This window comes from Thalassophryne amazonica, chromosome 8 (genome assembly GCF_902500255.1).
Source record: "Thalassophryne amazonica chromosome 8, fThaAma1.1, whole genome shotgun sequence".
Taxonomy (NCBI): domain Eukaryota; kingdom Metazoa; phylum Chordata; class Actinopteri; order Batrachoidiformes; family Batrachoididae; genus Thalassophryne; species Thalassophryne amazonica.
The window spans coordinates 1-10339 of NC_047110.1; the positions used below are offsets into that span (position 1 = coordinate 1).

Genomic DNA, 10339 nt, shown 5'->3' on the forward strand with positions numbered 1-10339 from the left:
TCTCTGTCTCTCGCTCTCTCTCTCTCTCTTTGTCTCTCTCTCTGCCATTCACTCTCTCTGTCTCTCTTTGTCTCTCTCTCTCTCTTTCTTTCGCTTTCTCACTCTCTCACTCTCCTCTATTTTTAGAACATTAATTTTTCCCCACAATGTTCGTTTTAGTTTCTCCCATTTATCGCCCTGCCATTTTAAACATTTTTCTTTCACTATCTCATTTATGTCTTTCAGACTTTATTTTCAGTAAATTGTTCTGGGGAGCCCTCCTGTGGGTTCACCACCTGCAGAGGTGGCCATGGGAGTCGGGTACAGAGAGGACTGGGTGGCCCGGCGGTCCGGTCCGCGCTCACAGCCTCTGGCTGTTGGGATGTGGAATGTCAACTCGCTGAACCTGAGCTTGTGCGGGAGGTTGAGAGGTACCAACTAGAGATAGTCAAGCTCACCTCCACACACAGCCCCTCCTAGGGGAGAGGCGGCGAGCTGGGGTAGCATTGCTTATTGCTCTCCAGTTCAGTCGCCATGTGTTGGATGGAGTTCACCCTGGTGAATGAGAGGGTCGTGTCCCTACGCTTTCGGGTTGGGGACAGGTCTCTCACTGTTGTCTCGGCCTATGGGCCGAGCGGCAGTGCATAGTACGCAACCTTCTGGAGTCCCCGGGAGGAGTACTAGATAGTGCTCCGACTGGGGACTCCATTGTTCTCCTAGGGGACTTCAACACCCACGTGGACGGCGACAGTGAGACCTGGGGGGGAGGTGATTGAGAAGCATGGCCTCCCCGAGCTGAACCCGAGTGGTGTTCAGTTGTTGGACTTCTGTGCTAGCCACAGTTTGTCCATCACGAACATCATGTTCGAGCACAAGGTTGTCCATAAGTGCATGTGGCACCAGGACACCCTGAGCCGGAGGTCGATGATCGACTTTGTAGTCATATCATCTGACCTTCGGCCATGTGTCATGGACACTCGGGTAATGAGATGGGCTGAGCTGGTGACTGATCACCACCTGGTGGTGAGTTGGATCCGCTGGGAGGGGAGGAAGCCGGTCAGACCTGGCAGGCCCAAACATATTGTGATGGTCTGCTGGGAATGACTGGCGGAACCCTCTGTCAGTGAGGTCTTCAACTCCCACCTCCAGGAGAGCTTCTCCTAGATCCCGAGGGAGGTTGGAAACATGGAGTCCGATGTCCATGTTCTCCACTTCCATTGTCGATGCTGCCACCCATAGCTGTGGTGGCAAGCTCTCTGGTGCCTGACGCGGTGGCAATCCCTGAACCCGGTGGTGGACGCCGGAAGCAAGGGATGCCGTCAAGCTGTAGGCTGTAAAAACTCGGGTCTGGGAGGAGTTCGGGGAGGCCATGGAGGAGGACTATCGGGCGGCCTTGAAGAAATTCTGGCAAACTGTTCGATGCCTCAGGAGGCGGAAGCAGCTCTCCGCCAACACTGTCTATAGTGCGGATGGGGAGCTGTTGACCCTGACTGGGGATGTTGTCGGGTAGTGGAATGAATACTTCGAGGATCTCCTCAATCCCATCGTCATGTCTTCCGAAGAGGAAGCAGAGACTGGGGACTCAGAGGCAGACTTGTCCATCACCCGGGCCGAAGTCACCGAGGTGGTCAGAAAGCTCTTTGGTGGCAAGGCTTCTGGGGTGGATGAAATCCATCCTGAGTAAGTCTCTGGATGTTGTGGGACTGTCCTGGTTGACACGTCTCTGCAACATCGTGTGGCGGTCGGGGACAGCGCTTCTGGATTGGCAGACCGGGGTGGTGGTCCCTCTGTTTAAGAAGGGGGACCCGAGGGTGTGTTCCAACTACAGTGTGGTTTTCGTCCTGGCTGCGGCACACTGGACCATCTCTACACCCTCCATCAGGTGCTCGAGGGTTCATGGGAGTTCGCCCAACCAGTCCACATGTGCTTTGTGGATCTGAAAAAGGCGTTTGACCGTGTCCCTCGAGGTGCCCTGTGGGGGGTGTTCCGGGAGTACGGGGTCCGGGGTCCTTTGCTAAGGGCTATCCGGTCCTTGTACGACCGCAGCAGGAGCTTGGTTTGCATTGCCGGTAGTAAGTCAAACCTGTTTCCAGCGCACGTTGGCCTCCGCCAGGGCTGCCCTTTGTCACCGGTTCTGTTCATCAGCTTTATGGACAGAATTTCTAGGTGCAGCCAGGGTGTAGAGGGGATCTGGTTTGGGAGCCACAGAATCTCATCTCTGCTGCTTGCAGATAATGTGGTCCTGTTGGCTTCGTCAAACCAGGATCTTCAGCATGCATTGGGGCGGTTTGCAGCCGAGTGTGAAGCGTCCGGGATGAGGATAAACACCTCCAAATCCGAGGCCATGGTTCTCGGCCGGAAAAAGGTGCCTTGCCTTCTTCAGGTCGGAGTGGAGGAGTTTAAGTATCTTGGGGTCTTGTTCACGAGTGAGGGATGGATGGTGTGTGAGATCGACAGACGGATCAGTGTAGTGTCTGCAGTGATGCGGTCGCTGTATCAGACCATCATGGTGAAGAGACAGCTGAGCAGGGGGGCAAAGCTCTCGATTTACCGATCGATCTACGTTTCGACACTCACCTATGGTCATGAGATTTGGCTCATGACCGAAAGGACAAGATCGTGAGTACAAGCAGCCAAGATGAGTTTTCAGGTGGCTGGCCTCTCCCTTAGATATAGGGTGAGGCGCTCGGTCACTCGGGAGGAGCTCGGAGTCGAGCTGCTGCTCCTCCACATCGAAAGGAGCCAACTGAGGTGGCTCAGGCATCTTTTGCAGATGCCCCTGGACGCCTCGCTGGAGAGGTGTTCCAGGCATGTCCCATTGGGAGGAGGCCCCGGGGAAGACCCAGGACATGCTGGAGGGACGACGTCTCTCAGCTGGCTTGGGAAAGCCTCTGGGTTCCCCCGGATGAGCTGGGGGAGTTGTGTGCGGATCGCGAGGTCTGGGCAGCTTTGCTTGAACTGCTGCCCCCGCGACCCGACCTCAGATAAGTGGAAGAAAATGGATGGATGAATGGTTCTGACGACACCAGCAACCATAGTCAAATGTCTTCCGGGGGCCAGAGCAGGAGACATTGAAGGAAATTTGAAACTGCTGGCTAAGGCTAAGCGCAAATTTGGTAAGATTGTAATTCACATCGGCAGTAATGACACCTGGTTACGCCAATCGGAGGTCACTAAAATTAATATTGAATCGGTGTGTAACTTTGCAAAAACAATGTCGGACTCTGTAGTTTTCTCTGGGCCCCTCCCCAATCATACTGGGAGTGACATGTTTAGCCGCATGTTCTCCTTGAATTGCTGGCTGTCTGAGTGGTGTCCAAAAAATGAGGTGGGCTTCATAGATAATTGGCAAAGCTTCTGAGGAAAACCTGGTCTTGTTAGGAGAGACGGCATCCATCCCACTTTAGATGGAGCAGCTCTCATTTCTAGAAATCTGGCCAATTTTATTAAACCCTCCAAATCGTGATTATCCAGGGTTGGGACATTACCCCATCCCCGTAGAGACGGTGCCTGCTCCCAGACCACCAATAACCAGCAAAAATCTATTTAAGCATAAAAATTCAAAAAGAAAAAATAATATAGCACCTTCAACTGCACCACAGACTAAAACAGTTAAATGTGGTCTATTAAACATTAGGTCTCTCTCTTCTAAGTCCCTCCCACCCGGAAACTGAACACTTTGAATGTTCATTGAACATTTGCATGAGACCATTTGCAAACGTGGCATGAACATTGGATGAGCATCATATGAACAAAGAATGAGGACAGGTAATGTTTGCCTGCAAACATTCAATGAACATTATACAAACATTCACAAATGTTCACAAACATCATATGAACAGTTGAACATTAAATAAACATTTGTAGAATGTTTGAATGCTAACATTACCTGTCCTCATTCTTTGTTCATATGATGTTCGTGCAATGTTCCTGCTCAATATATCTACAATTTTTTTTGTGATTTTTCCTATTGAGAACTAAAAATGACGTAAAAGAAACTTTATAAATGTTTTAAAATTCAACAGGTTTTATTCAAATAGTAACTTGCAATGTATTTATGGAATTCACATATAAAATCAATAATGCAGAAACTTTTGAAATCACTTACACATTTAATGATGGAATTCATCTTTACAGAATTAAACATCATGCTCAAAAATAAAAAAGCACATAAAATGAAAAATATTCAACTTTGCAAAAGATTTCTTACATGGCATACCACCGACACTACTCCAAAAGATGTTCAGACAAAATAAGAATAAATCTTCGAGAAATAATAACGAAACCTAAAAAAAAATTAATCTATTGATCTACAACCAACTACACATTTTAGGAGCAAAAATAAATTCAGCTTACATCTACATACAGTTAATACTTTATATTTAAGAGCAAAACTGTGGACAGTTTTAAAACAAACACTCTCAATAAATTCCCTGAGAAAATTCCTATGAAAAAATATTAATATAAAGTTTTTAATCACAGATTTGAAGACTCAGTATGACATTAGTCAGATACGACAATGCAACTTGCTGAACACACATTTTTAAGAGCGAAACTGAACAGTTTAACACAAACACATTACAATCAATAAATTTCCTGAGGAAATTCACATGACAAAACACTAAGTTTTTATCACATAGAAGTATGACAGTCATATAATTAATATAATTGAACAGAATTTTTAAAGCAAAAGTGAACAGTTTTAACACAAACACATTACAATAAAATTTCATCAGGAAATTCATGATGAAAAAAATATACAAAAATAATAAAAAATTAATTTAAATTAATGTTTGATCAATCAATTTTTTTATATAGCACCAAATCACAACAAACAGTTGCCCCAAGGCGCTTTATATTGTAAGGCAAGGCCATACAATAATTATGTAAAACCCCAACGGTCAAAACGACCCCCTGTGAGCAAGCACTTGGCTACAGTGGGAAGGAAAAACTCCCTTTTAACAGGAAGAAACCTCCAGCAGAACCAGGCTCAGGGAGGGGCAGTCTTCTGCTGGGACTGGTTGGGGCTGAGGGAGAGAACCAGGTTTTGACCGTTGGGGTTTTTCCATAATTATTGTATGGCTTTGCCTTATAATATAAAGCACCTTGGGGCAACTGTTTGTTGTGATTTGGCGCTATATAAATAAAATTGATTTGATTTGTATGTTTATATTGGTGTTGTAGGGTAAACTCAATGACATTTTAATGGCATCCAAAGGAGATCATGCATGTGCACATGCATGAGCTTCTGAAAAATGTGGAAGTTACCATCGACTGCAGGATGTGTGCACACTGATGTCTGCGAGATGTCTTGTGTTATCAGGTTGTGAAAACACCGTTTCCGTTTTCGAAGTGTTTTTCAGTAGCTTTTACATAATATATGATAGACATGTTAGATTTACACGGAAATTAATCTGTTTTGGAGTGGATTCTGCCATGTTGCATTAGCAGCCAGAGAGAGACCAGACGTCACGGTGCCTCTCTACTGTGACTGGGTGTCACACCCCCACCCCACCCCCCAAAAAAAAGACAGATTTGCAAGATTGTTAGTTTCTCAAACCTGTAATCTGGGTCAGGAAGAAGTTCAGGATGGTCCCGTCTATACTTCTTCTGCTTGGATAGGACATCTTCGGATTATGGCACAATTGTAGGAATGACGGTAGTACTGTCCATTGATGTGATATTTATTGCAGCCTCCATAACAACTCTGTAAATTTGTGGCACGTCCCTGGCAAGGCTGCCTTTGGCGGTTCCTGACATGCCCTGACTGCCAAAGATAAACAGGAGCCGTAGCGTACAAGCAGCCCCTGACAATGCTTGGTACCGTATTCTTCCCTTGTTCCATTCCAGGGGTGTATGCAGTCAAGGCATTGATTAGGGCATTCCTCTGGTGCTTGGTTCACTTGTCCTCCCCTTCAAGTCTGTCATTAGCACTCTTGAGCTGAAGTTGAACATTTCCATTGTTAGTCATAAGCAATTATATATAATTTGCTGTTCAGATACTGTATAATTTGAGCGGCATGGTCATAACTGGTATTCAACTCGGCTGCTTATTGGACAGGCCCTATATTTTTAACAAGCTGTTTATTTGCTTGCAGAATTTTTCTCAGGTTAGTGATCAGCGAGGTATACCACACAGGTGAAAGCAGATCAGACAAATGATTAATCCTCTGTACCCACCGCTATTTGTGTAAAGGGCCTTTCACACCGGATGCTTTGGAAGTGTCAGAGACATCACAAATCGGTTTAAAAAGCATTATTTTCAATGAAACACAAAAGCTGAGCTAAACAGATGCTTCTACCAGGAGTGTGCGCATTCCTGCTAGTCAACAGAATGACGTTCAAAGTTCAACCCAATCCAACTTTGGCGCTCTGAACTGTGACAAAGCTTCGCACTGTCCAATAGAAACGTGTTGGGTCCAAACATGGAAGACTCGTGGAAGAAAACAGTGATCTCTACAAAACAGAAACATGTCACAGGACTGCTCGTTTATACAGAGCAGTTTTCTGAAGAAAAATCCTTCCAAATGTTTTTTAACCCAAAAATTAATTTGATTGTGAAATCAAATTGCTATATTAAAGCTTTCTCTTGGTTCATCGACACATATACAACATGGCGATCGCTCAGCTTTCCTCTGGAAAAAAAATCAGAGTGAAAATCTCCACCCCCCCTGCTGCATGCGTCGCGTCAGGGTGTAGGGAGGCGTTGACACAACGTGACTGACGACACATTGGGAGTTGTTGCCTGATGCGTATAAAGCATGCAATGTGAAAGGCCCTTTAGTTGCTAGTTTCCATAAATACAGCATGTTTATAATACACTGTGTAAAAAAAAAAAAAAAAAAGGCAAAACTTTATTGAAGTGAAGAGGATCTAACAAACAGAAAACACATTAACGCACTTCTTTGAGTGACTTTACTGGAAGCCCCATTACTTCCAGGCACTGCTTGTAATTGGTTCAAGCACACACTTCTGGTTTAGAGCTGGCCAACCTTCGGATAATCGTGTCAGCAGCGTTCACATTGTTCTCTCTCCTGGTATGTCTGGGAACCGACACTTTCAGGGATGGCCCAAGGATGCAGTGCATCAACTTTGTCATTCAGCTGTTCGATACTGTGAATGATGTCATTCTGCTTTTCCTGGAACACAAAATTATATAGATCCACATGTTACAACCTTAATACAGAAGTACCCACTTTTTTATTAAATCCTATGCTTCACAAATGATTAAGCCAATGCTGTTGACCTTTCATCATGAGCACAGACAAATCTGTGAATGAACAGTGATGAAAGTGAGCTATGGAAAAAAAAAATTGAAAGATCTTGACAAGGCCCTGGCGGGGTCTGGTGGTTGTCCCCCAGAAAAATGTGAAATCTCAAATGCATTCTAGTGCTTACTCAGGTCTATTCCAAAAGAATCTACAAAAATAAATTTTTTTGTTGGCACAGGTCAGTTTTTCCACCCCAGATAAGATGGTAAACCTCAGTAGTACAGCATAGAAGCCCTTATGTTTCAAGTGTATGGTACCATAGACACTATGCAAATGAAACATTATGCAAGGGACACAGAATTTTTTTATATAAGAAATTCTGAAACTTTGTATCAGCAATAAATAAATATGTTTACTGAGTAACAGGGCCTGTAAATTATTTCTTTAAGGAAGGAAAGTTAGCATATACAACTTCATTACTGACAGATTTTACTCTATTTTCAAATTATATCCCAAATAGAACAGAGTATTTCTTGCCAGAAATGTTTGAATATTTTGCTTGCTGAACACGAATTTTAGAATCTACTGGCACAAGACACTATACAATCTTATTTAACCATTAGAGTACAAACCTCTGCATAATTGGGCTGATGTGAATCAACTGCAGGCAAACACTCAACCCACTGATCAGATGGAGGATCTTATGGCAGCCGGCGTGGTTGCTGTTGGGGGGGAACAAGCAATAATCTAAAAATATTATCACAACCTTATCTTCATAAAGTCTCTTTCTGGGCACTGACATTACTTAAACTTCAATTGCATCAACACCTAATAAAAGAGTATATATTTTAGTCATGTTTTAGTCAAAATATTAATTAGGCCTGTGCCTCTCTGTGGCTAACATTAGCTCCATGCTAGTCAAAAATGTGTTGGTTTGGTTCCTATTAATCCATAGCTGGCATAATCGAGCTTCAAGCAAGTTTTGTTATTTCTGGCTAAAACGAATTTGTGCTCACATCAGGTTCTGTTACCTTCTTTTGATAGTCACAGCGTCGATATCACGGTACAAAGGCCGCGCCATTTGAAGCTAGCTGCTAACTGATGGTAGCTATGTGGTGGTTCTTTGTGAGGAATCCCAGTCAACGAGCATCCAGCGTTAGTCTCCTCTTCTGCTCTCAGTCGTCTCTTAATCATAGTATAGAGACTGAACAGGCGAATTAACTTGTGGAACACAAACTTTTATTTGCTAAAACAGAAAGGAGTTGAGTGTTGCAACTCAGCTAAGTCTTCTTCTTCTGCTCTGTTAAACAGCAGGTTTTAACCCAACTCGGTGCACTACTGCCACCAACTGGTTCATGAGCAGCACTGCAAGCAACTGTGAAGCAGTGAGCATACTGTTAACAAAATAATTTAATAGTAAATAGATTTATGTACACACACACGGAGGAGCTGGGGGAGGTCTGTGCGGCTTTGCTTGAGCTGCTGCCCCCGCGACCCAACTCCGTATAAAGCGGAAGAAAATGGATGGATGGATGGATGGATATCTATGTACACAAACTACTTTAAATAAAATGAATTCATTTGAATTGTATCCTCTGATAATGTTGGTCAAACCTGTTTAAAATAAAGCACTATAGTGTTTCAGACGTTCTGACCCAATTATTACAGTAGTTTTGTGAGAGAGCATTTCTCTGAGCTGATAAACCTGCACCTGTGTCTTTAACCATGAAAGAACCAAACACTTAAGCTAGAAATTTGTTAACTTAATTTGCAATACTTGAATGTATCATGTGATTACAGGAAATTATACACAATGATCACTGGTGCTTTTTTTTTTACCAGAATGAGAATGTTGCATTTTACATTCAGAAATGATTGTATCCAGGTTTTACAATTATATTGTGTTTTACCCTGGATAATTATAATATCATGCCTCACTGCAAACATGAAATAAGCAGCTGATATTAAAGGGTGATAGAGAATCAAAATCATCTTTTTCATGTTTTTGGTGTTAGTTCAGAGTCTCCCCGCTGTGGGGAAAACACACGAAGTGCCAGCAAGTTTCAGAACCTCTGTTTTAAGTATTTCTCCTTTTTTGAATTGCCTCTAGAAAACAGGCCAATCCGTTTTTCAGAGAAAACTTACGTCACTTTTTCCACCAATGCCCCCCCCCCCCACACACACCCACCCCCTTTCACACACACGCCCCTTCGAAATTAATTATTCATAAGGTTGTGCCCACCCATTCGTAACACTCGAAGAGAAGCAAAGGCGAGCTACAGGTGTGCTTTCCCAGGCTGTTTTAGCAGACTATGATCTTCCCACAGACAGTGATGCCGGTAACGCGTTACTTAGTAACGCCTTACTCTAATCTGACCACTTTTTTTAGTAACGAGTAATCTAACGCGTTAATCTTTCCAAGTCAGTAATCAGATTAAAGTTACTTCTCCATGTCACTGTGTGTTACTATTATTTTTCATTGTGGGTCGATAACAGCATTAAACTTGGTCTGTGGGAAGGAGGTCGGGGTTCGACTGAACGTCCCACTTTCAGTGAGCTGTGAGCTTTTCATCCACGGTTTTTTTTTGCAGCTGCTCGACTCGTCCTCACCTCTTAAAGGGCGGTGATCAGCACACCTGCACTGAGCTTTACGAAGACATTTTTATACTTTTTTTTCTCCTTTATTTAGAATTCTGAGCTGAGCCGCTCTGTATCGTCTCGTTAAAAACAGCTGATCCTCCGCGACGCGTCAACAACTGACACTATTTTCCACTCAAATGCACCTAAACTCTCTTTCTGAGGACCACATGATGTGAAAACGCAATAAAACTTTCTTACCTGTAAATCTGGTCATGTTTTCTGCATAAATAAATGTTATCCATTCTTTGTGCTCAAACTCCAAAGCAGGGGCGAATCCAGATGGAATGGGGGCGTGGGGGAGGGATGTGCCCCCCCTACAACACCCCTAGATTAAAGGTCCAGTTTTGAAGCCGTTTTTTACTACAACTACTAATATTGCTTAAAATAATAATAATTTCGACAAGTAAAATGTTTAGAGAGAATTTAATAGTTACATTTATAAAAAATGTAGGTTCGAAATTGCAAGTTTTACTGTTACAGTGCTGTCAACAGTTAAATATGAGGTCAAG

The 10339-nt window shown here is 43.6% G+C and overlaps 1 long non-coding RNA gene across 1 annotated transcript; it reads right to left on the bottom strand.

The window, feature by feature from the left end:
- Positions 1-7063: 7063 nt before the first annotated feature.
- On the bottom strand, positions 7064-8546 carry LOC117515002. The gene is made up of 3 exons (XR_004561985.1): positions 8222-8546; positions 7823-7912; positions 7064-7118 (listed from the first exon to the last, which is right to left on the bottom strand). It is a non-coding gene; the product is annotated as an uncharacterized LOC117515002 (long non-coding RNA).
- Positions 8547-10339: the final 1793 nt, after the last annotated feature.